This window comes from Lolium perenne, chromosome 7, assembly GCF_019359855.2.
Source record: "Lolium perenne isolate Kyuss_39 chromosome 7, Kyuss_2.0, whole genome shotgun sequence".
Taxonomy (NCBI): domain Eukaryota; kingdom Viridiplantae; phylum Streptophyta; class Magnoliopsida; order Poales; family Poaceae; genus Lolium; species Lolium perenne.
The window spans coordinates 331,894,659-331,921,178 of record NC_067250.2 but is presented as its reverse complement, the minus strand read 5'-3'; the positions used below and the strand labels follow the sequence as shown (position 1 = coordinate 331,921,178).

The window sequence follows — 26,520 nt, the reverse complement described above, 5'->3', positions numbered from 1 at the left end:
ATATATAGGCGAAGAGGCAGCGTCGGGGGAGCCAGGGGGTGGGCTCCCCACACCTGGGCGCGGCAGTGGGCCCAGCCGCGCCGCCCTATGGGTTGCCCCCCTGCTGGCCCTCTCCGACTCTTCTTCGATGTTCTGGAACACTCCGTGGAAAATAGGGCCGTGGGCTTTTGTTTCGTCCAATTCCGAGAATATTTCCTGTGTAGGATTTCTGAAACCAAAAACAGCAGAAAACAGGAACTGGCGCTTCGGCAACTTGTTAATAGGTTAGTGCCAGAAAATGCATAAAAATGATATAAAGTGTATATAAAACATGTGAGTATTGTCATAAAACTAGCATGGAACATAAGAAATTATAGATACGTTTGAGACGTATCAAGCATCCCCAAGCTTAGTTCCTACTCGCCCTCGAGTAGGTAAACGATAAAAAGGATAATTTCTGAAGTGACATGCCACCATCATAATCTTGATCAATACTATTGTAAAGCATATGAGATGAATGAAGTGATTCAAAGCAATGGTCTATAGTTTGTTAACAAATAGATAATGACTAAACAACTAAATCATATAGCAAAGACTTTTCATGAATAGTACTTTCAAGACGAGCATCAACAAGTCTTGCATAAGAGTTAACTCATAAAGCAATAGATTCTTAATAGAAGGTTTTGAAGCAACACAAAGGAAGATTTAAGTTTCAGCAGTTGCTTTCAACATTCAACATGTATATCTCATGGATAATTGTCAACACAAAGTAATATGATGAGTGCAAATAAGCAAGTATGTAAGAATCAATGCACACAGTTGACACAAGTGTTTGCTTCTAAGATAGAAAGAAGTAGGTAAACTGACTCAACATAAAGTAAAAGAAAGGCCCTTCGCAGAGGGAAACAGGGATTACTCATGTGCTAGAGCTTTTTATTTTGAAAACATGGAAACAATTTTGTCAACGGTAGTAATAATTCATATGTGTTATGCATAAAACCTCCTATAAGTTGCAAGCCTCATGCATCGAATACTAATAGTGCCTGCTCCTTGTCCTAATTAGCTCGGATTTCCATGGATTATCATTGCATTACATATGTTTCAACCAAGTGTCACAAAGGGGTACCTCTATGCCACCTGTACAAAGGTCCAAGGAGATAGATCGCATTTGATCTCTCAATTTTGATAGATCTCAACTTGAGGACATCCATACCGGGACAACATAGAAAACAGATAATGGACTCCTCTTTTATGCTTTAAGCATTCAACAACAGATAATATTCTCATAAGAGATTTGAGGATTAATGTCCAAGCTGAAACTTCCACCATGATACATGGCTTTGGTTGGCGGCCCAAAGTTCTTCTCTAACAATATGCATACTCAAACCATTTAACTCATGGCAAATCTCCCTTACTTCAGACAAGGCGAACATGCATAGCAACTCACATGATATTCAACAAAGGTGTGACAGGTTGATGGGGTCCCCAGAAACATGGTTACCGCTCAACAAGCAACTTATAAGAACTAAGATACATAAGCGACATATTCTTTACTACAATAGTTTTTTAGGCTACTTTCCCATGAGCTATGTATTGCAAAGACAAGGAATGAATTTTTTAAAGGTAGCACGCAAGCAATTTACTTTGGAATGGCAGAAAAATACCACATAGTAGGTAGTTATGGTGGACACAAATGGCATAGGTTTTGGCTCAAGGTTTTGGATGCACGAGAAGCAATCCCTCTCAGTACAAGGCTTTGGCTAGCAAGGTTGTTTGAAGCAAACACAAGTATGAACCGGTACAGCAAAACTTACATAAGAACATATTGCAAGCATTATAAGACTCTACACTGTCTTCCTTGTTGCTCAAACACTTTTACCAGAAAATATCTAGACTTTAGAGAGACCAATCATGCAAACCAAATTTCAACAAGCTCTACGGTAGTTCTCCACTAATAGGTTTAAATTACATGATGCAAGAGCTTAAACATGATCTACTTGAGAGCTCAAAACAATTGCCAAGTATCAAATTATTCAAGACAACATACCAATTACCACATGAAGCATTTTCTGTTTCCAACCAAATAGCAATAAATGAAGCTTTCAACTTTCGCCATGAACATTAAAAGTAAAACTAAGAACACCAGTGTTCAATATGAAAAAGCGGAGCATGTCTTTCTCCCACACAAGGAATGCTAGGATCCGAATTTATTCAAACACAAACAAAAATAAAAACACACAGACGCTCCAAGTAAAGCACATAAGATGTGACGGAATAAAAATATAGTTTCACTAGAGATGACCTGATAAGTTGTTGATGAAGAAGGGGATGCCTTGGGCATCCCCAAGCTTAGATGCTTGAGTCTTCTTGAAATATGCAGGGATAAACCACGGGGGCATCCCCAAGCTTAGACTTTTCACTCTTCTTGATCATATTATATCATCCTGTTCTCTTGATCCTTGAAAACTTCCTTCACACCAAACTCAAAACAATCTCATTAGAGGGTTAGTGCATAATAAAAAATTCACATGTTCAGCGAGGACACAATCATTCCCAACACTTCTGGACATTACCCAAGGCTACTGAAATTTAATGGAGCAAAGAAATCCACTCAAACACAGTAAAGGAGGCAATGTGAAATAAAAGGCAGAATCTGTCAAAACAGAACAGTCCGTAAAGACGAATTTTTTCGAGGCACTTAACACGCTCAGATGAAGAAGCTCAAATTGAATGAAAGTTGCGTACATATCTGAGGATTACTCATGATTTTTACAGAATCTTTAGATTCTCCTACAGAGAGAACAGCTCAAATTCGTGACAGCTAAAAAATCTGTTTCTGCGCAGAAATCCAAATCTAGTATCAACTCTCTATCAAAGACTTTACTTGGCACAACAATGCAATAAAGTAAAGATACAAAGGTATTGCTACAGTAGTAACAAGCACCTTGACTCAAATATAAAACAAAAATTGCAGAAATAAAATAATGGGTTGTCTCCCATAAGCGCTTTTCTTCAACGCCTTTCAGCTAGGCGCAGAAAATGTAAATTAAGTAACATCAAGAGAAGAAGCATCAACATCATAATTTTCCTTAAAAACACAACTTGTTGCAACAGGTATCTTAGATGCTCCATTATCTAAATTTCCCATAGTGGTACTAAGGGTTTTATCAATTTTAAGCTCATAATGATTCTTTGGCTTAGGCATTTTAGGGACATACATGAACTTTTGCTCCTTACCCACATAAGCTTTCTCCTTAAACTTAAGAGAAGAAAAAGTTGAACCCAAGGTTCCCATAGCTTCTTCAAGTTCACCAATCCTATGGGTTTGATTATCATGGATAGCACACGTTTCTAAAACAGCAATTCTTTCATTAATTCCTCCTAGAGATTTATCATGTTTATCAGTATTATCAAGTAATATTCCCAATTTAGTCTCAATACTTGGAAGATTTTTCTCTATGGCCTCCAACTTTTTCACGACATCCTCAAGAGAGATTTCAATTTTAGCTTCATTAACATGTGGTATTCCAACTAGACTCTCAATAATGCAACTAGCTTCTAAAGCAGGAGTGCCTAGGAAATTACCCCCCGTAAGAGTATCAAGAACATACCTATTCCAGCTAGAGATACCAACATAAAAGTTCCTAAGGAGGATAATAGTGGAGTGTTTCTTAGTGCACCTATGATGAGCATCACTAATTCTATACCAAGCATCTTTAAAACTTTCTCCCCCTTGTTGCTTAAACGAACGAACTTCAACTTCAGGATTACTCATTTTAGCAATAATAAAAATAAATCAAGCAAAACCGAATTAAGTAAAGTAAAACAAGTAACTAATTTTTTTGTGTTTTTGATATGAAGAAAGCAAACAAGACAGAAAATAAAATAAAGCAAGACAATAAACAAAGTAAAGAGATTGGGTGTGAGAGACTCCCCTTGCAGCGTGTCTTGATCTCCCCGGCAACGGCGCCAGAAAAGTAGCTGCTGTTGACGCGGCAGGGATTGCAACGGCGCCAGAAAGTAGCTTCCTTATGACGGTAAAGCACACGTCCGTTGGGAACCCCAAGAGGAAGGTGTGATGCGTACAGCAGCAAGTTTTCCCTCAGTAAGAAACCAAGGTTTATCGAACCAGTAGGAGATGAAGGCCACGTGAAGGTTGTTGGTGAAGGAGTGTAGTGCGGTGCAACACCAGGGATTCCGGCGCCAACGTGGAACCTGCACAACACAATCAAGATACTTTGCCCGAACTTAACAGTGAGGTTGTCAATCTCACCGGCTTGCTGTAAACAAAGGATTAAACGTATGGTGTGGAGAATGATGTTTGCTTGCAATTAACAACAGAGAACAATGATTGCAGTAGGTTGTATTTTAGATGTAAAAGAATGGACCGGGGTCCACAGTTCACTAGTGGTGTCTCTCCAATAAGATAAATAACATGTTGGGTGAACAAATTACAGTTGGGCAATTGATAAATAGAGAGGGCATAAAAATGCACATACATATCATGATGACTACTATGAGATTTACTTAGGGCATTACGACAAAGAACATAGACCGCTATCCAGCATGCATCTATGCCTAAAAAGTCCACCTTCTGGTTAGCATCCGCACCCCTTCCAGTATTGAGTTGCAAACAACAGACAATTGCATTAAGTAATGTGCGTAATGTAAACAATACAAATATCCTTAGACAAAGCATTGATGTTTTATCCCTAGTGGCAACAGCACATCCACAACCTTAGAACTTTCTCACACCGTCCTGCATTCAATGGAGGCATGAACCCACTATCTAGCATAAATACTCCCTCTTGGAGTTACAAGTATCAACTTGGCCAGAGCCTCTACTAGCAACGGAGAGCATGCAAGATCATAAACAACACATATATGATAGATCGATAATCAACTTGACATAGTATTCCATATTCATCGGATCCCAACAAACACAACATGTAGCATTACAAATAGATGATCTTGATCATGATAGGCAGCTCACAAGATCTAAACATGATAGCACAAGAGGAGAAGACAACCATCTAGCTATTGCTATGGACCCATAGTCTAAGGATGAACTACTCACGCATCAATCCGGAGGCGGGCATGGTGATGTAGAGCCCTCCGGTGATGATTCCCCTCTCCAGCAGGGTGCCGGAGGTGATCTTCAGAATCCCCCGAGATGGGATTGACGGCAGCGGCGTCTCCGTAACTTTTCTCGTATCGTGGCTCTCGGTACTAGGGTTTTCCGAGACGAAGGAATATATAGGCGAAGAGGCAGCGTCGGGGGAGCCAGGGAGTGGGCTCCCCACACCTGGGCGCGGCAGTGGGCCCAGCCGCGCCGCCCTATGGGGTGCCCCCCTGCTAGCCTTCTCTGACTCTTCTTCGATGTTCTGGAACACTCCGTGGAAAATAGGGCCGTGGGCTTTTGTTTCGTCCAATTCCGAGAATATTTCCTATGTAGGATTTCTGAAACCAAAAACAGCAGAAAACAGGAACTGGCGCTTCGGCATCTTGTTAATAGGTTAGTGCCGGAAAATGCATAAAAATGATATAAAGTGTATATAAAACATGTGAGTATTGTCATAAAACTAGCATGGAACATAAGAAATTATAGATACGTTTGAGACGTATCATCCAACCAGCGACGAAATCCACCAAAATCTGGGACTTGATCGCAGTCCTGGCTTTCTAATTGATGTCGAAGGCTGATAGTTCTATGCCCCATTTTGCTGTGCGTCCTGTTGCGTTAGCGTTGCCAAGAATTGTTGACAACGGAGCCTTGCTTACAACTGTCATGGGGTGCTCTTGAAAGTAGTGCCTCAGCTTTCGGCTACCTAGGAACACGCTGTAGGCTAGCTTCTAAAAGTGAGGGTAGCGCTATTTGGATTCCGTCAGTACCTCGCTAATGTAATAGACTGGCCTCTGGACTCCGTATTCATGACCTTCTTCCTTTCGCTCCACCACGATAACGAGACTGATGACCTTATTGGTAGCTGCTAAGTAGAGGAGCATAGGCTCTGACTCTTCCGGAGCTGCTAGAATAGGTGGGGAGGTGAGTAAATCCTTCAACCCCTGAAGTGCTCCATCTGCTGCGTCGTCCTAGACAAATTTGTCTGTTTTCTTCAGCAGTTTGTAGAGAGGTAGCGCCTTCTCACCAAGACGGCTAACAAACCTACTAATTGCAGCAACGCAACCAGTTAGTCGTTGCACATCTTTGAGACAAGTTGGCCTTTTGATATACAGGATAACCTTGATTTTCTCCGGGTTTACTTCGATGCCTCTGTGAGACATGATGAAGCCAAGGAGTTTTCCGGCTGGTACGCCAAAGACGCACTTCAGCGGATTTAACATCATCTTGTACCATCGGAGATTTTCAAAGGTTTCTGTGAGGTCGCTGATCAGATCGGATCCTTTCCGGGTCATGACTGCGATGCCGTCGACGTAAGCGTGCATGTTCCGTCCAATTTGGTCCTTCAGGCATCGCTGCATCGTACGTTGGTAGGTGGCACCTTCATTTTTCAAACCAAAGGGCATGGTGACGTAGCAGTAAGTGCCAAAGGGTGTGATGAACGAGGTCGCCTTTTGGTCGGACTTCTTCATCCGGATCTGATGATACCCGGAATATGCGTCAAGAAAACACAGAAGTTCCGCCCCAGCTGTCGAATCAATGACTTGGTCAATGCGCGGCAAGGGGAACGGATCCTTCGGACACTGCTTATTCAAGCCGGAGTAATCGATGCACATTCTTAGTATTTCAGAATTCTTTTTGGGTACAAGGACGGGATTTGCGACCCAATCAGTATGGATAACTTCTATTACAAAACCTGCCTCTAGTAACTTTGCTAATTCCATCCCTATGGCGCGGCGTTTCTTGTCACCAAAGCGTCGTATAGCTTGCTTCACCGGTTTGGCACCCGGATTTATGTTGAGGTAGTGCTCGGCGAGTTCCCTTGGTACTCCGGACATATCAGAAGGTTGCCATGCGAAGATATCCATGTTAGCTTGAAGGAACTCGATGAGCGCACTTTCCTATTTGGGGTCCATGTTGGCTCCGACCGACACCTGTTTGGAGCTGTCTCCTACCTTGAGGTCGACCTTCTTGGTGTCTATCGCGGCCTTGAACGAGTTTTTCTGCTCGGAGATCTGTTTCTTGGTGGTCTGCATTTCGGTCAGATCCACCGCGGCTCTGTAGCCTTGCAGCTCCTCTTCGGATAGTACAGATTCTGCGAAGGCGGCTTCGCCTATTTCGTACTCTCGAGCTTTCTTGTAGTCTTCGGATACAGTAATCATACCGTTAGGACCCGGAATCTTGAGCTTATTGTAGATGTAGCATGCCTTTGCGTGAAACTTGTGGTAGGTGGGCCTACCGAAGATGACGTGGTAGGAGCTCTTGAATGGCACGACTTCGAACGTGGTCATTTCTTCGCGGAAATTATTAACATCGCCGAAGGCCACGAGAAGTCTGATGCTGCCAAGAGAATTAGCTTTTTTACCCGGAACCACACCATGAAACTCAGTGTTGCTGTGCTTGAGCTGCTCCTTGGTAAGCTGCATCTTCTCCAGAGTCTCCAGGTACATGATATTCAAGCTGGCTCCGCCATCCATAAGGCACTTGGAAAAGTCGAACCCATCGATGCGGGGACTCACAATCAAGGCGTAGCACTCTTTTGGAATGATGGTCGGATGATCCGCCCTGTCAAACGTGCAAGGGTTTTCCGACCACCTGACATACTGTGGCACAGCCGGAACTGTGGCGTTCAGGATCCGGAGAGCTGATTTGTTGGCACGGACTGTGGGTGTTCCGAGGAAGGTGTGGTATGCACCAGCGCTCTTTTTGATGAAGGGGTTGGATTTGTTTGCCGCGGAAGCCTCTTTGGGATCCGGCGAAGCATCATCCTCGTCCATCGCCTCGGAACTATCATCGTCCCTTTCCTTGTTCTTGCCCTTGCCTCCTTTGCCGCGTGGGCGGTGCTTCCAGGCTCGCTTGTATCCTGCTTCCGGGTCGCCTTTTAGGTCATTGACCCACTTGCAGTTGCGGTTAGTATGGGAGGATTTGCCAGTAGCCGGATCCATGTGGGCCAGGCATGGCATGTCCCGATACTCCTCATACGTTTGAGGGGCACGGAATCCAGCAGCGGTGACCTCGTCAGTGCGCTGTTGGCCCCTGCCGGCTCCGCCTCCACGTCCGCGGCCTCTTCCGCCTCCTTGACCTCCGTGTTGGAACGCCATGGCGACCATGTCGGATCCGCCGCTTTTCTGGTCATCAGGGGGATTCTTCCGCTTATTGTTGTTGCTGCCGCCGCCATTATCACGGTTTTTCTTCTGTTGGTGCAAGGGTATGGCTGCAGCAGCAAGTTCTCCTCCTGCGTCGTCATCGGCGGCGGAGTGAGTACTTGCAATGCCGATCATGTCATCCAATGTTAACTTGTTTTCATTGATCAGGCAAGTAAGCTTGTGCCGGAGCAGTCCTCCCCTTTGCAGTCCACCGATGAAGGCGTGCATAGCTGTGCGATTATCCACGTTCTCACACTCGTTCCTGGTTGCTAACCATCGTGTGAGGAAACTCTGTGATGTTTCGCCTTTCTTCTGGATACATGCTTGCAGGTCGCTTGTTGTGGTAGATCTTTTGTAGGTGCCCCTGAAGTGCTTCTCAAAGGCGATCTTCATGTCAAACCAACAAAATATGGTGTTCTCCGGGAGGTCGCCAAGCCAAGTACGAGCTGGACCAATAAGGTACAACTGAAGCATGCGGCAGGCGATTCTCTGGTTCCCTCCGGCGAAGCTTACTACATTGAAGTAGTCTTCGATCCAGGTATCGGGCCTTTCGCTGCCATCATAGTGCTTAAGATTTCCGGGTAGCTTAAGGTTCAAGCCTTTTGGATAGGGCTCCTCTCGGATCATCCTGCCAAAGCATTTTGGGCCAATGTATTCAGATCTGTACTCATTGAGACGTTCCCTTGCGTCGCGTGGGCCGGTGCGGGGAGACTTCGAGCGGGAACGAGATCTCCGGCCTCCGCCTCCACCTCCTCCACTGGGTGGCGGGGAGGGAGATTTGTGAGGGGGCCTGTGGGACCTTTTGCTTCCGCCTTCAGATCCGCCGCGTCCTTCATGCTGCTGACTCCGGCTTCGGTGGCTACCTTCCCCATGATGGCGGTCGCCTCCATCGTTCCGGCTTTTGCGGGGCTCCGGCTCACGTTCTTCATTTCGGCTCCGACGAGGTTCCGGCGTACGCTCCGTGTTCCGATTCCTCTGAGGGACCACGTTGTCGCGGATATTGATTCCGCCAGGCCCTTGGGGTCTGGTGTTTCCGACTGGACTACGACGGCGAGGGGGTGGGGGAGGTGCCTGGTTTCGCGGCGGAGGTGATGGGTTTCGGTACTTGTCTCTTCCAGTGTACATCGGATCCTTTCCCTTTCTTGGGTCCGTCGGAGGTGTTTTCGAGGGTACCAGGATCGGATTTGGATGTTCTCTGGTCCTCCTTCTGCGCTCCGTGGATCCGGTGCGTGATTCATCGTCACGATGCTGTCTTCCGGAGGCGTCCTTCTGAGCGGTGGATACACAGAGATCCGGGTTGGATTCCAACCTACGCGAAGTGTCTGCCTTACTCTGTTGCTTCATTGCTGAAGCTACCAGCGTGCGGAGGTGTGCGATGTCGATTTCCTCATCTTGCTTGGCCAAGATCTCCGTAGCTTTCTTCATATTATCCTTTGGAGTGGCGAGTGGCTGCTGATTTGTGGGGGTTGCAAAATTGATCTTTCGTGGGCCAATGGCCTCCCGGCGGATTCTATCTGCTTCCTTACCAGCATCCTCCATCATGGTTTCCCATTGTGCTCGGAGTTTCTTAGCCTCAGCCAAGCAATTTGCGGCTTCGCGCTCTCTCTTGAGGAAACTTTCCATCACTGCTCCTGCTTCTTGCCTTTCCTCCAACATTGCAGCTGCAGTGTTGGCAAATACCCTGGCGGTGGCCAGCATCTCCTTTCTTTTTGCTTCTAGAACTTTAGGATCTGCGGCTTCATCCGGAGTTATTGGTTTGTTGAGGATTTCCGAGTGCGCAATAGCACCCCGGCCAGCCTGTTCGACAAGGTCATCCACGGACGTATATTCCGTGTGCCCGGAGATGTGTCCTTCTCCGGATTCCGGCGCGATGCGGTAACGAGGCCGCGAAGGCGGAGTCTCCGAAGTGGACGGGGCCCGGAGTCCGACGTCAGTCGGAGTTTCTTCTTCAGTTTCCTGCTCTAGCCCAGTTATGGTTGCAAGGACCTGTTTAGGCGGAGCGGATTCTGCTTCGGCTGCCTCCTCATCTGCCAACTCTTTCATGGCTCGATCGTACTCCTCTGTGTTCATGGTGGAAACATCATCTGACTCTGGGCTCAAATTGCCCAGGATTGATTCTTCTTTGTCTCCGGCATCCTCTTGCTGATCCGGGGCGTCGCTATCTCCGGCAGCCTCCTGCTGATCCGGGGCGTCGCTGTCTCCGGTAGCCTCAACCTGCATGGGTCCGGCTCCTTCCTGAGGAGGGGCGGTTCCTGTAGTATGTGCGAGGAAGTGCACGAAGTGGCACCTTTGCTTCTCTAACACCTGGGAGACCCAGGCGGATCTGCATTGGTCTTCCACCGTAATTTCCTGCTCAGGGGCGGATTGGGTGGGCTTCGAAATTTCCCGATCTAAGGCGGAACCTTCCTTAGGAAGCTCCTGCATCTCAGATCGGATCTTCGCGACAGCGTCCTGCTCAGCGGCGGTCGCGTCAGCGTGACTTACCAGAGCGTTTCCGTCGGAATCGACGGTCTCGCCGATGAAGATGTGTATCCCGCCAATCGGGACAATGGAGAGCTTGACGGGGTTTGTCCTAGCCGGAATCCAGCACTCATCGTGAGGGACGATCGGAAAGTTGCCGGCGTACAAGACGCGCCCCACGGCGATGGTGTCGCCGATGCCTCCAAAGGTAGAACCCTCCCGGTTCCGGCCTCCAGACGCCGCTGGCCCCACGGTGGGCGCCAACTGTCGTTGTCTATTCGACGGTACCTCGGAGGAGGGATCCTCACGAGGGGGAGAAGAACTAGGGGCCATTGGGCGGAGAGTCCTCGGGACGGTGGTACGTGATTTACCCAGCTTCGGAACACCTGCTCGATCACAGGGCCTACTGCTGCTTGTCTGGAATTATCTGGGTGCTTTCGCGTTGTTACAATGAGTTGTGGTTGTGCCTCTAGAGCTCCCAGGATCCGGCTTATAAAGACGCTCGGATCCAGGGTTTACACGGAGAGTCCTAGCCGGAATACAAGATGCCTAACTACGGAATATTACATTGCCGTGCACGTCAAGGATCCGCCTTCCATCAATGTCGTACTGGATCCGGATACTTCATGGGCCTTCACGGATCCGGCCTTCTTCGTAGGTCGGTTAAGATCCGGCTCCTTGCTCCTGGGCTGGACTTCATCCTCTCTGATCTACAGCAACTGGGCCGCCCGATGGGCCACATGCCACATCACCATCTGTGGGCCACCCGGGCTTGCCGGATCTAGGCCATGCCATTGATATACCCATAAAGTATACCCACAACAGGAGTAATTCTAGATACCAGATGTACTGTTTGTTCGCGACTATTTGAGGATGGTGGCCACCTTTTCCTACGATGTAAGGAAGTAAAAAAGAGGTGGCGTGCACTCAGTTTGGAGAACATCAGGGCTAAGCTGTGTGAGTGCAGGAGCCCACTGGAATTGTTGGCTGTGCTCCAAGCCTTGTCCGATGATCAGGAGCTGAAAGGGGTCGCTCTGCTTTGGTGTTGGTGGCAGGCAAGGAACAAGACCAATCACCAAGAGAATCAACTTTCAGTCCCAGAATTCCAATTCATGGTCGAGCGTCATACTGAAGAGTGGAAGACATACTAAAATAAGAAAACGGAGCCAAGCAATGAAGAGAAGAAGTGCTGGATTCCTCCACCCGTGGATCTTATCGAAATTAATATTGATGGTGCTTTCCGAGAGGATGATCAGTCAGGAGGCTGGGGTGCAATTGCCAGAGACTCTGTTGGCGATCCTATTTTTGCTGCAGCGGGCAAACTAAATGCGACGGCCGAGGCTTTACAGTCTAAACTAATGGCACTCGTCAATGTCATTCCAATCGCAGAGCATCAAGGTATGGGGCGTATTATTTTGTCGACAGACTGCCTTGTCCTAAAGCAGGCAATGGAGACGAGCTCTCATGATCTTTCAAGACTGGGACCTATGCTGCTACATGCTAAATTCCTTTTAAGAACCTCTTTTCTTAGCTACAGTATTGAGTATGTCCCGAGAAATTGTAACAAACCAGCCCATGTTCTGGCTGCATTAGGTGCTAGAGGTGTGAGTGACTTTAATGAATTGTGGTTTGGGGAACTCCCACCTGATGTATCTGTTCTTGTTGCCAACGATCTCGTTGTGCACTAATGGAATACATGTGTTCCAGTTCAAAAAAAAAGTTCTTGGATGCATGGGTGGGTGTGGCGGGGGGACTGCAAAGGTGGCCTGCTTGTTCTAGGCCATGTCCGTTTCTCTACGGATTCTCTCCTTGCCGCAAACCGGATTTTGCCCTACATTTCTCCGTTTCCATCTGCCTGTGTCGCGGTGGATCAGATGCCCGCGCGCCGGCGAGTCAGGACGCCTGGCACGGCCGACGCGGGTGTCCTGCACCTGCTCCGGGATCACCCGTCAGGCCGGATCTGTCAGGAAATTCTTGGGACGGAGGTCCGGCTAGGATCACGGTTCCCAGTTTCATCATCAGTTTCCAATAATAATAATATGCACTTTATTTATTTATTTTCCTAGCCTGATGATTAATTTCTTTTCTTTCGCCTGATTAAATTGATTGATTACACTGAATATTATTACTACTTAGTACTTCAGTTATCGGTCACTCCCTCTGTATACAGCCCGATTCTTCATCTCTACGTACGGCCAACTTGTTTTCGTTTTTGTTTTTGCTTCCCAAAAAGCTAGCAAGTCGTCGTCCTTGGATCCTGCGCATTCGCCTTTCTTCCAATTTTCCAGCCACTGACCACCTCCGTTTCATCATTACCATTCTATACTTATAAATATACTACTGTACTTTCTTGGGTCCACAAGCTTCCCCTCTCCAAGCCGTAACTCTCCAGCATACTCAGACGAATTCCTCCTGCAAAGCATTCCAGTGAAGGAGCTGCGTTCGGTTTGGACCTTGGAGCCTACACGCAAATTTTGGGGGGATATATATTCAGCTTTGCTTCCTTTTGGGTTCAGCCACCACATCACAGGATCTCGTGATTCACGCGCGTCACCCTCTCTCTCCTGAAAAACAGGGCCAAAATAAGGTCCTTGATTCATACCTTTCCAACTCCCTACCCGATCCGTGAATCATCAGAAGCGCCGCGCGCGAGCGCCTATTATGACTGACTGATCCCCTTTTTTCCGTGATCATTAAGCACTTTACAAAATACATATACAAGTTCCAGCTGCTTTTGGTGCTGGACGTGCGAGTTTGTTAGCACTAATCTTGAGATAGTTTATAGTATTTTTGTATAAGGCTGCGGTAGCTGCAGCTCTGTCCGTGCGAAGTGGCGCGAGTAGAGTCCGGGTCATGTGAATCGATCAATTAGTCTAGTAGTTAGCTGCATGCTAGGTGAGGCAGCCGTGCGTATGTGTGCATGTGCTGGCCTGGTCAAGTAGTTAGTGGCCTAGATTAGTGTTTAGTGGAGTGGAAATAGGATCAGGGAGGTGCGCGTGTGAGCGCGTACGTCGTGGGCGAGCGGGCAGACGCATCGTGTGTGCGGCTGTGTATAAAAGCCTCCCCTGTGTACTGGTTTTTGAGCCAGCTGAAAGAAAGAAAGTAGGGTGTCTGTGCGTCCGTGGTGGCGTTCGTCGCCGGCCGGATAAAAATACTTGTGCTTCTTCTATCTCCATCTGTGCAAGAGAGAGAGAGAGAGAGAGAGAGCAGCGGCGTTTGGGCTGGTTCGGCGAGCGGGTGTCGCCGAGGCCAGCCCCAACAGAGTTCATCACTAATTTGTAGTAGTACTACTTTTTGAGCTCTTTCTACTACTATGGATGATTATATATAGATCAGCGCAAAAATAAAAATAAATCTAGTTCAGTCAAGGAGTTCTTCAAGCTTTCTTGTTTGCTGATGGTTGTGGTCTTGTCCAGTTGTCATCGATGCAGTTCAGCAGCGTGCTCCCGCTGGAGGGCAAAGCGTGCGTGTGCCCGGTGAGGAGCGCCAACAACAACGGGTGCGAGAGGCTCAAGGTCGGGGACAGCAGCAGCCTCAGCCTCAGGCACGAGATGGCGCTGAGGAGGAAGTGCAACGGCGCCAGAGGGGGAGGCGCCGCCAACGGGGCGCAGTGCGTGCTCACCTCCGACGCCAGCCCGGGACACCCTTGTAAGTCTCATCTCTTCAGGTGATCACATTTTAAGGGCACGCTTTTTCACTGTCGATCGTTGGCATCTCTGATTTTCTTGATGCGAAAAAGTCGCAGGTCGTCCGGTCCTCCTTCCGGAGGAACTACGCCGATCCGAACGAGGTTGCGGCGGTCATACTGGGCGGCGGCACCGGGACTCAGCTCTTCCCTCTCACCAGCACAAGGGCTACGCCTGCTGTAAGAAGACAACACAGTTTCATCGATCATCTTTTTCTTTTTCTTGTGTGAACACTCTAGGTTTATATTTTTTAGTCTAAAGTCAATACTACATCTCAACTCAAGGAACGAATAAGAAAAGTCTCTGTCATTTGCAGATATGTTCCAGATGATATCCCAGCTATAAGTAGACAGGAATATGAAATCTCACTACTTACTACGTAGTTATTATTTTGCACATGGCATTGGTTTGGATAAGACCAGTTTATGTACAGCTCACTCAGTAGCACTGCATAGTGTTTATAAATTATTAGTAGCAGTAAGAGAACACATTTTCATCATCCAGTGTTATAGTGTTAACTTTCTAGGTTTATTTAGTCTTGATACGTCTCAACTGAAGTTACGGATATGAAAAATCAATATCATCTGAGTATGTTCCAGATGATATCCCAGCATTAAGTAGACAGGAATCTGAAATCTCTCATTAATTTCAGTTGTTATTACTACTATCCGCACATGCATGGCAATTGATTTGGATAGGGCTAGTTGAAGTACAGCTCTTTCAGTAGCACTGCATCGTGTTTAAATTATTAGTAGCAGCAGCAGTGGTTTCTGTAGCCGGTCCCAATTATGCCCCCCACTTTAAGAGACATGATGTCAAGATCAAGGCTATCAATGACTATTCGTCCAGTCATCTTCAGATCACCGGCCTGAATCTTGTTCCTTTCCTTTTGTTGCATCCCTCAGGTTCCTATTGGAGGATGTTACAGGCTTATCGATATTCCCATGAGCAACTGCTTCAACAGTGGCATAAACAAGATATTCGTGATGACTCAGTTCAACTCGGCATCTCTTAATCGTCACATTCACCGCACGTACCTCGGCGGGGGGATCAATTTCACTGATGGATCTGTTGAGGTAATTCACCTCAAGTTCTTGATACAGAGTACTTATGTTTTCTTACGATTTTTGTTCTGATGTCTTTGCCGACTACATCACACGTTGACTGAGCCTCTTTTTTTCTAACAAATAAATAGGTATTGGCCGCAACGCAAATGCCTGGGGAGGCTGCTGGATGGTTCCGGGGAACCGCAGATGCAGTCAGAAAATTTATCTGGGTACTTGAGGTGAGAAGAGTATCTAGGAGCACATGGCCCTTCTTGACCCTCATACTTGTATGTATGCATTGTTAAAGTAATGCTTGTTATGTTCTATGTACCTTTCCAGGACTATTATAAGCATAAATCTATCGAGCACATTTTGATCTTGTCGGGGGACCAGCTTTATCGCATGGATTACATGGAGCTTGTGCAGGTTTGTGATTGCCTCTTTCACATGCTCTACTCTACTGTATGTGTCATTTTGAACTGGCTGACCCCTGTGGCACACATCATTTACAGAAACATGTTGATGACAATGCTGACATTACTCTATCATGTGCCCCTGTTGGAGAAAGGTATTGGCTGTTGTTCTGTATCCTCGATTCCTTCTGAAGTTGCACTGCATCCTGATTTGTTCGTTGTTTTGGAAGCCGGGCATCCAAATATGGACTAGTGAAGTTCGATAGTTCAGGTCGCGTGATCCAGTTTTCTGAGAAGCCAAAGGGCGCGGACTTGGAAGCAATGGTTAGCACTCACCTTGCTCACAGTCAGATATATGTTCACACTAACAGATTTGCACTGTCTAAAACTTAACTATTGATCACTGCAGAAAGTGGATACCAGCTTTCTCAATTTTGCCATAGATGATCCAGCCAAAAATCCCTACATTGCTTCCATGGGAGTTTATGTCTTCAAAAGAGAAGTTCTTTTGAACCTTCTAAAGTAAGAACCCGGTCTTTGCGATGCACGGTTCTCCTTTGGCTCTGCATTCTAATGTTGGCATTCTTAGGTCAAGATACACAGAACTACATGACTTTGGGTCTGAAATCCTCCCGAGAGCTCTACATGACCACAATGTACAGGTAAATTTTATATGTGAACTCCACTCATTGTATAGGTAGTGTGTTGCCCAATTTGAAAAATCTGCAGCAGTATTTTAGTTTGTTTTGGGGAGGTAGTGCTGCATCAAATGCAGTCTGAAAAAACTGGAATGTCTCTATTGTTGTCAGGCATATGTCTTCACTGACTACTGGGAGGACATTGGAACAATCAGATCGTTCTTCGATGCAAACATGGCACTCTGCGAGCAGGTGATATTTAGCCTTGGTTGCTTCCAGATTTTTTTTTTGAAACTGTTGCTTCCAAATTTGATGTACTGCAACTGTAAGAGTAAACTGGACTAAAATAATCTGATAAATGATAAAGTGCTGTTTTCAGTTGGACTAAAATATCGGACAATTTCAATCTTTCCTCACATATTTCGTCATTGCAGCCTCCAAAGTTTGAGTTTTATGACCCAAAGACTCCCTTCTTCACTTCGCCTCGATACTTGCCACCAACAAAGTCCGACAAGTGCAGGGTACGTGTGGCACGGAATAAACATGCTATCCAAAGTACTATATGTAATCTAGGCCTATCTGATCTCTGGATCCATGTTTGCAGATCAAAGAAGCGATCATTTCACACGGCTGCTTCCTGCGCGAATGCACCATTGAGCACTCTATCATCGGCGTCCGTTCACGCCTAAACTCCGGATCTGTGCTTAAGGTTTGCTTTCCAGTTTCCACACCACTATCATCTGAAAATTGATAATATGTAGTAGCGTGTGTGAAATGCAGTTCATGTAACGGTCATTCTTTCCAATGGTGTTTGCAGAACGCGATGATGATGGGCGCGGATCTGTACGAGACCGAGGACGAGATCTCGGGGCTGCTGTCCGAGGGCAAGGTCCCCATCGGTGTCGGGGAGAACTCCAAGCTGAGGTGAGGAGGTTGACCTGGATACTGACACAGTATGCGTACTGTTTAGCACATGATCTGATACATTGTATTCGTTGGTGTGTTGTATATGTAGCAACTGCATCATCGACATGAACGCTAGGATCGGAAGGGGCGTGGTCATCGCGAACAGTGAGGTAAGATGCTCCTTTAGTCAGAGCTCAAACTCTTCTGAACCCAATGTTTCGAAAAAAGTATACACCCCGCTCTGAAACCTACTGTTGGTTTGGTCATGACAGGGCGTCCAGGAGGCTGATCGGTCAGAGGAAGGGTACTACATCAGGTCCGGGATCGTGGTGATACTGAAGAACGCAACCGTGAAGGACGGCACCGTGGTGTAGAACGCCGCCTGCGCCGCGGCAGCTGCATCTTTTTCGAGAGTTGGCGGTAGCCCAGAGCTGACGACCTGAAGTTCATTCAGACGAGGAAGAAGATAGGGTCCCTGGCGGGACGGTAGAAGTTGGGAGCTGGGACGAGAGAGACGGCTCATGCAGCAAGCATCAGTAGCAAAGCAAGTACTCCTAGTAATAGTCGTTCTTCCCCTGTAATAATAAGCTGCGTGCGTGCGTCGAGTTGAAGTGGCAGCAGACTCTTCTGGGGGATCGATCCTGTAAATAAAACTTGAAAAATATGGGATTTTTCCGTTGCCTCCATCATCGAAGTTGCCTGACATCTACCGTCAAGTTCCTGTCGTCTGGGGTATTTTCTATCTTAGCCAAAGCTCAAGCTTGCCCTACTAAATATTTGGTTAGGGAACTGTTTGTACAAGTTTTTCAGTTGTCCTCCATGAGTCATCTCGCAGGCCCAAAATCAGTAAGAGTCAGAAGTTCAGAACTAGGTAATCCAGGGCAACCTTGAGTTTCGCAGTACGAGGTCCTTCAGTTTCTCACTTTCAACTCCACGAGATGGCATTTGCTCCCTGTGGGATGCGGCTCAAGACAAGGCACCTCCTGCCTGTGCATCTTGCCCTGCTAGGCTACTTATCTCCCGTGAAACAAACATAAAAAACGGCGACATGTTACCTAGTCCTGGAACATAACTCATTTCCAAAAAGCTAGGAGCAGAACAACGGAGCTCTTTCAAATGAATCACTTCCAGTCACATACGGAACTGCTACTAATTAAGGAGAGACATCCACGGTCAACTTGGCATGATGCTACATACCTAGCGCTGCATATTTACACCAATATTGAATGAAAAAACTAACAATATGGCTATGCAAATGCTACTCCAAAATAAATTGACTTCTTCGTTCCCACCTATCTGTCGGTCCTAGCGCTCCTATGAGGTGAACTTGTTCCAAGCATCCTGCAACGTTGGACATGAAAAAATGATGAGGACATCCCTGCTACTACACTACTACCTCCGTCATTGCAAGATGAAGACGATGCTGCTGTGAAGCTTAAGTCCAATGAAGTCAGGATTGGACCTATTACAAGGGCTCGTGCGAAGCTACTCAAGCAACAGGTGAACTTGTTCCTAAGTGCTACTTTGATCGATGAGAACTTTATACTGCCTAAGTCCTATTACTTATGTATGATCAGGTATGAAGAAGGAGCAAGCATCACACGAGGAGGAGAGGAGCAGCTGGACGTGAAGAAGGACATGAAGCTGGACGTGAAGCTAGACATGGAGCTGGACATGAAGACATTCCATGGACGCGCGAGGGAGGAGCGGGAGGCATGCGCGAGGGAAGACGAAGTCCAGGCCGGCGCCAGGGCCAGTCTGACCGGCCGCCACGCCGGCGCGCCCGGTCCCAGGGCCGGCCAACCGGGCTCCACGCCGGTTCCGCCAGGTTTCAGGCCTGGTCCAACCGGAAGTCACGCCGGGGCCGCCCGGCGCCAACCGGACCCTCAGCCGGTGCACACCGGGCCACTTCCAGGGTTTCTGGACCCTTATTCCGGTCACCACCCGGTGCCAGGGCTGGTTTCGACCGGACCGGTCCGGTCCCAGACCCGGTCAACCGGACCGCTGACCGGACAGGCCGGTCCCAGACCCGGTCGACCGGCCCACTGACCGGCTGACTCCGAGTCCGTCTCGACCAGATCCGATCTGGGTCGGTTTTCTATGTACCTTTTCGACCCCTGGTCGTCCTGAACCTCTATATAAGTGCCCAGGACGCCCCCAAATTAGGTTGAGACCACGTTTAAGATAAACCCTAGTTCATAGTTGATTGCTTTGCAACTCTATCGAATTTCTACACCATATTGCATTGATTTGGTGTGAACCCCTGAAAGTCTTGTGTGATCTGCTGTTCCATTGGGAATTAGACGGTTGCAACTTACCGCTTCGTGGTCGGCGGCTACGTGCGCAAGTGTGTGGAGTTGCGAATATCTTGCAGGGTTGAGAGCTGTTGCATTGGCGACAGGGACCAATCGAGAGACTTCGTTGCGTCATACAAGTTATCCCCACTTCATCATCGTCTTATCTCCGCTGTGTTCATCCTGTGATCATCATCACCACCGTTGCTTACTGAGAAGATCGGGACACCCCTTATCATCTTGATATCAGATTTCAGTTTTCCTCGGTAAGCCATCCACAATCCACCCCATAGTTGAGTTGTGAGTGTTTCCTATCCAGAAAAAGCCATAAAAAGTTAGGGTTAGGGTTTTCCATAGCCTTAGATTGCACTAATTTCGAGTTTTAGTTGCTTTTCGTAGTTGTTTTTGCGTACATTTTTCTTCCATCTAGTATTGTTAGGGTTTGTGTTTCCACTATCATCTAGTTTCAGTTTTTATTGCTCTGAGTCCACATAGCATATAGTGTGCTTGTTCCCAACCATAGACACAGCTTTTCGATATAAGTGACTAGGAACTTTCCTAGAAGAGACTAGTTTTACCGCTCGACAGGCTGCTCGTTAGGGTTTTGGTGCTTTGCAATTTCTGTTGGCCGTATTACAAAGAGTTGAGTCATAAAATAAAAAAAATAGAAAAGAAGCAAAAAGAGCTACATAGCTGCGTGTGTGATACAAAAGAAAATCCAAAAAGAAGTAGTGTGAAGTGCTAGTAAGATCAAGTGAAGGCCTAGTTTACTTTTCTGCACCTGTAGTTGAGCAATCTTGTGCCTGTTTCGTTGAGCTTTGCTAGTGTCTCTCGAGTGCATTGTAACCTTTTCTGCCATATAGTTGCATTGCCACATTTATCGCCTTGTGTGAGTATCATTGGTTGTCTACGGTCAGCGTTAGAGCTTGTTATTGGTGCAAATAGGTAGCCCACCTACAGCCCCACATATATCCTGTTTTGTCGTGTGATTTGTTCTTATACCCTTGATATTCGCTTCGCTACATCCGTGCACTAGTTTGTCAATCCAAGTTGGTAAGCAACACTAATTCACTTTCGAGCGGTAAGATTTCCTTTTCTTATCAGTTTTGATTGAGTTGTGAGAGTACCACCAAAAGATTTTTGTTTTAGTACACTAACCTACTAACCATGTCTTCTAGTGATGCTAAAATTGTTAACCAGAAAAACAAGGATGCAGCTGATGTGATGACATGGAGGGAGTATGAAGCTCTTCGTAATGAGATGCGACATGAATTCCGCGATCAGGACGAAGAACTTAAGGGGACCGTTCAGGAGGTCGCCAAGAAGCTGGATACTACTAATGAGACCGTCAATGCAATGCAAGATCAAATGACGGACATTCAGCGCAATATTCAGGCATTGACTCTAGCTGTTGAGAATTTGACCCAACAACAACAACAACAACCTGAAGAAGAAGATGCTAAGTGATACGTCCATTTTGCATCACTATTTTATATCATAATTTACTGTTATTCATTGATATATTTCATATTTAGAGATGATACTTATGTTGTTTCACCTATTTTGCATGTTTCATGATTATTGGAGAATTACTCACCGGAGTCAGGATTCTGCTGGAAAAAGCACCGTCAGGATACAATATTTCTGAAGATCAACAATTGACGGAAAATATACCGAAGCTCCTATTTTTCCAGACGACGGAGCCAGCCAAAAGGGGAGGCCGAGGAGGGCCGCCATGGGACCTCCCCATAGGCCGGCGCGGCCACCAGGGCTGGCGCGCCGCCATGTGGGGAGGGGGCCCACGACCTCCTTGGCCATCGCCCTTCCACGTACTTCATCTCACGAAAACCCTAAGGTGCGACAGAACATCGAGGAGAGTCATAGCCGCCTCCATGGGGCGGAAAACACCAGAGAGAAAAGAGCTCTCCGGTAGGCTGAAATCTGCCGGGGAAATTCCCTCCCGGAGGGGGAAATCGTCGCCATCATCACCGTCATCGAGCTGGACTTCATTGGGATCATCATCATCATCATCTCCACCACCGACACCGTCATCTCCACCGCTGCACCTCGTCTCCGTTGTAACATCTAGGGTTGAATCTTGATTATTTCATAGGGGAAACTCTCCCGGTGTTGATTACTCCTTGTTATTGATGCTATTGAGTGAAACCATTGAATCAAGGTTTATGTTCAGATTGTTATTCATCATCATATCACCTCTGATCATGTTCCATATGATGTCTTGTGAGTAGTTCATTTAGTTCTTGAGGACATGGGTGAAGTCTAAATGTTAGTAGTGAACTATGTTGAGTAATATTTAATGGTTTGATATTTAAGTTGTGGTGTTATTCTTCTAGTGGTGTCATGTGAACGTCGACTACATGATACTTCACCTTTATGGGCCTAGGGGAATGCATCTTGTATTCGTTTGCTAATTGTGGGGTTGCCGGAGTGACAAAGAACTGAACCCCCGTTGGTATATCGATGCATGAGGGATAGCAGGATCTCAGAGTTTAAGGCTGTGGTTAGATTTATCTTAATTACTTTCTTGTATTTGTGGATGCTTGCAAGGGGTTTAATCACAAGTATGTATTAGTCCTAGGAAGGGCGGTGCATTAGCATAGGTTCACCCACACAACACTTATCAAAACAATGAAGATTAATCAACTATATGAAGCGAAAGCACTAGACTAAATTCCCGTGTGTCCTCAAGAATGTTTTGTCATCATAAGTAAACAAACCGGCTTGTCCTTTGTGCTAAAAAGGATTGGGCCACTTGCTGCAATTATTATTCCCGCATTTTACTTACTTGTATTTTATTTATCTGCTATATCAAAACCCCCTGAAAACTTGTCTGTGAGCATTTACAGTGAATCCTTCATCGAAACTGCTTGTCAACACCTTCTGCTCCTCGTTGGGTTCGACACTCTTATTTATCTAAAGTACTACGATACACCCCCTATACTTGTGGGTCATCACTGAGCTTCAAGATGAAGCGCGTGGTGTTGGACGTGGTAACCGTGGTCGTCTTTGTTGAACTCGGAGCTCGCCGTGTCCCTCCACAACAACAAGATGATGGTTTGGGTAAGCCAAGGTTCTCCATACCCAAGTTTGAAGGAGGTGCTGATGTTGAAGAATACCTCACTTGGGAGCTGAAAATAGAGAAGTTATGGCGCTTACATGACTATACTGAAGACAGGAAGGTTAAGCTTGCTTCCTCAGAATTTGATGGCTATGCATTGCGTTGGTGGGATGGAGTTACACGTGCTCGTCGGGAAGATAATGAGTTGCCAGTTCTTTCATGGCGCGAGATGAAGGCTATTATGCAAGCTCGTTTTGTTCCCACTAATTATTTGCGATCTATATTTGATAAGTTGACCCTCTTGAGACAAGGTGTGAAGGATGTTGATACTTATTTCATGGAGATGGAGATGCTGGGTTCGACACTCTTATTTATCGAAAGTACTACGATACACCCCCTATACTTGTGGGTCATCAAGACTATTTTCTGGCGCCGTTGCCGGGGAGTGAAGCGCTATTGGTAAGTGGAATTGGTAAGGAAAACTTTTACTGTACGTGCTGTTTTTATTTCTGCCTGCTGCTATAATTCATTATGGAGAGATCTTCTCTTGAATTCCTATTTGGGAAATCTACTACTACTGCAAAGGTAGTGGATGAGGCGCCAGGTGAGAAAGTGATTCCATATAAAATACCTATGAAAATTATTGAACGCGTTGTGGATAACTGCTATGAAGGGGATGGAACTGTCCATCCTGGAGACCATTTACTGTTTTTACATGAATTATGCGGGTTATTCAAGTGTGCAGGTATTTCTATGGATGAAGTTAGGAAGAAACTATTCTCTATATCGCTGTCTGGTAAAGCGGTGCATTGGTATAAATTGCTGAAGAATGGGAATTCTCTTGATTGGAAGGATATTGTGCCTCTATTTTATTCTAAATTCTATCCTCCAAGTGAAATTGACAAAGACCGAAACCGCATATATAATTTCTGGCCTCATGATGGAGAAAGTATTGCCCAAGCATGGGGGAGATTGAAGTCTTTAATGCTCAAATGCCCCATTCATGAGCTTCCTGGTAATATCATCATTGATAATTTCTACGCAAGACTTTCTTTTCAAGATAAAACCTTGCTGGATACTACTTGTTCTGGATCATTCACACGCAACAAAGAAGAGTTTAAATGGGACCTTCTTGATCGGATTCAGGAGAATACTGAAGGATGGGAGAACGACAAAGGTAGAGAGTCAGGTATAAATTATGATTATGAATGCATTGAAACTTTTATGGATACTGATAAATTTCGAAATATGAGTGCTACTTATGGTCTTGACTCTCAAGTTGTTGCAAATTTTTATAAAGCTTTTGCCTCTCATTTTGAATTGCCTAGGAAGAATTTTAATAAGTATCATGAACCCTACAAAGATAAAACTGATTCACCTATAGGTAAATGTATTGAAGTTAAAACTGTTGATCACATTCTTCCTGAAGCTTATATTGAAAAAATTCCTTTTCCTGCTAAAATGAAGGAGTATTCTGTTATAACTAGTGTGGTTAACAAAAGTGCAAAGAAACCTATAGAACCTGAGGAACAAATAAATGTTGAACCTGCTGTTGCAATAGTTAAAGACCTTGTGACTGAAAATGTAGAAGATGGTCACATCATTTTCTGTGAAGATGCTTCTAATATTGTTTCACATCCTAGTAAGTCTAGGAAAGTCAGTGTTCCTATGCTCTCTGTTAGAATTGGTGATCATTGTTATTATGGTTTATGCGATATCGGTGCAAGTACTAGTGCCATTCCTTATGAGCTTTACAGGGAAATCATGCATGAAATTGGTTCTTGTGAACTTGAAGATATTGATGTGGTTATTCGGCTAGCTAATAGAGAAACTATCTCTCCTATTGGTATTGTTCGAGATGTGGAAGTTCTATGTGGTAAGATTAAATATCCTGCTGACTTTTTGGTACTTGGTTCTGCTGTTAGTAAGACTTGTCCTATCATTTTTGGTAGACCTTTTCTAAATACTTGTGGAGCTATTATAGATTGCAAGAAAGAGAAAATTGTGACTAAATTTGCTGGTGAATCTTATGAGTTTAATTTCTCTAAATTTGCCAAAGTTCCTTATGAAGCTGAATTGCCTAATGCTGATTTTAGATTTGAACAGCTTGCATCTATTGCTCTTGCTCCTAATAATCCTTTGCAACAACATTTGGAGGATCATGAGAGTGAAGTCTTTAGGGAAGAAAGGAATGAGCTTGATGAAATTTTCCTTCGTCAACTGCTGTCCACAACTGGCTTCTTTCCTGTAGACAGTGTTGGGCCTCCAAGAGCAGAGGTTTGTAGAACAGCAGCAAGTTTCCCTTAAGTGAATCACCCAAGGTTTATCGAACTCAGGGAGGTAGAGGTCAAAGATGTCCCTCTCAAGCAACCCTGCAATTAAGATACAAGAAGTCTCTTGTGTCCCCAACACACCTAATACACTTGTCAGATGTATAGGCGCACTAGTTCGGCGAAGAGATAGTAAAATGCAAGTGATATGGATGAATGTAAGTAGTAATTGCAATCTGAAATAAAGATGGCAGCAAGCAAACATGTAACAGAACTTGTTGGAAATGGTGTTTCAATGCTTAGAAACAAGGCCTAGGGATCATACTTTCACTAGTGGACACTCTCAACATTGCAATCATAAAGGAATCTAAATATAAGCACTTCACTATGCTATTCTGAATTACTCTCTGGCGGGATAACGAACACTAATTCACCGTGTAGGGCTGCAAAAGCAAACCTTAAAGATGTATTCCCAAGTACTAATAAACACCCCACGCTGTCACTGTGAGCATTCATAGGAGGTACTAACACACCACAATTTCATAGAGACATCCAACTCAAATCATAACTCAGTGAATAAGTATTCTGTGAAATATAGCCTAAGAGACCCACACGGTGCACACACTGTCACCTTTACACACGTGGGACAAGGAGTCTCCGGAGATCACATAAGTAAAACCCACTTGAATAGCATAACGACATCTAGATTACAAAGCTTATCATATGGATCTCAATCATGCTAGGCAAATCATGAGATCATTGTATTGAAGTACATGGGAGAGAGATTAACCACATAGCTACCGGTACAGCCCTTAGCCTCGATGGAGAACTACTCCCTCCTCATCATAGGAGACAGCAGCGTCGATGAAGATGGCGGTGGTGTCGATGGAGATGCCTTCCGGGGGCAATTCCCCGTCCCGGCGGCGTACCGGAACAGGGACTTCTGTCCCCCGAATCTTGGCTTCGCGATGGCGGTGGCTGCGTAACTTTTCTCGTCCCGTGGCTTATGTGTTTAGGGTTTCCGCGACGGAGTCCTTAAGTAGGCGGAAAGGCAGCCTCGGAGGGGCCCTAGTGGGGCCACACCATAGGGGGGCGCGCCTAGGGCCTTGGCCGCGCCGCCCTAGCGTGTGGCCCCCTGGCTCCTCTCTGGTCTCTCTCCGGTGTTCTGGAAGCTTCGTGGAAAAATAAGATACTGGGCGTTGATTTCGTCCAATTCCGAGAATATTTCCTTACTAGGATTTCTGAAACCAAAAATAGCAGAAAACAGGAACTGGCACTTCGGCATCTTGTCAATAGGTTAGTTCCGAAAAATGCATAATAATGACATAAAGTGTGTATAAAACATGTGTGTATCATCATAAAAGTAGCATGGAACATAAGAAATTATAGATACGTTTGAGACGTATCATCAACCTATTCTTAAACATGACTTACCGGTTGAAGATCTAGGTACAACACCACCACCCAAGGAAGATCCTGTT

The 26,520-nt window shown here is 45.9% G+C and overlaps 2 pseudogenes; one reads left to right on the top strand and one right to left on the bottom strand.

Annotated features, from left to right (window-relative positions):
- Nucleotides 1-14,085: 14,085 nt before the first annotated feature.
- On the top strand, nucleotides 14,086-18,082 carry LOC127314219 (glucose-1-phosphate adenylyltransferase large subunit 1, chloroplastic/amyloplastic-like; annotated as a pseudogene).
- A 370-nt stretch (nucleotides 18,083-18,452) lies between these two features.
- The window catches only part of LOC127314929 (uncharacterized), a 37,568-nt pseudogene continuing 29,500 nt past the window's right edge, over nucleotides 18,453-26,520 (bottom strand).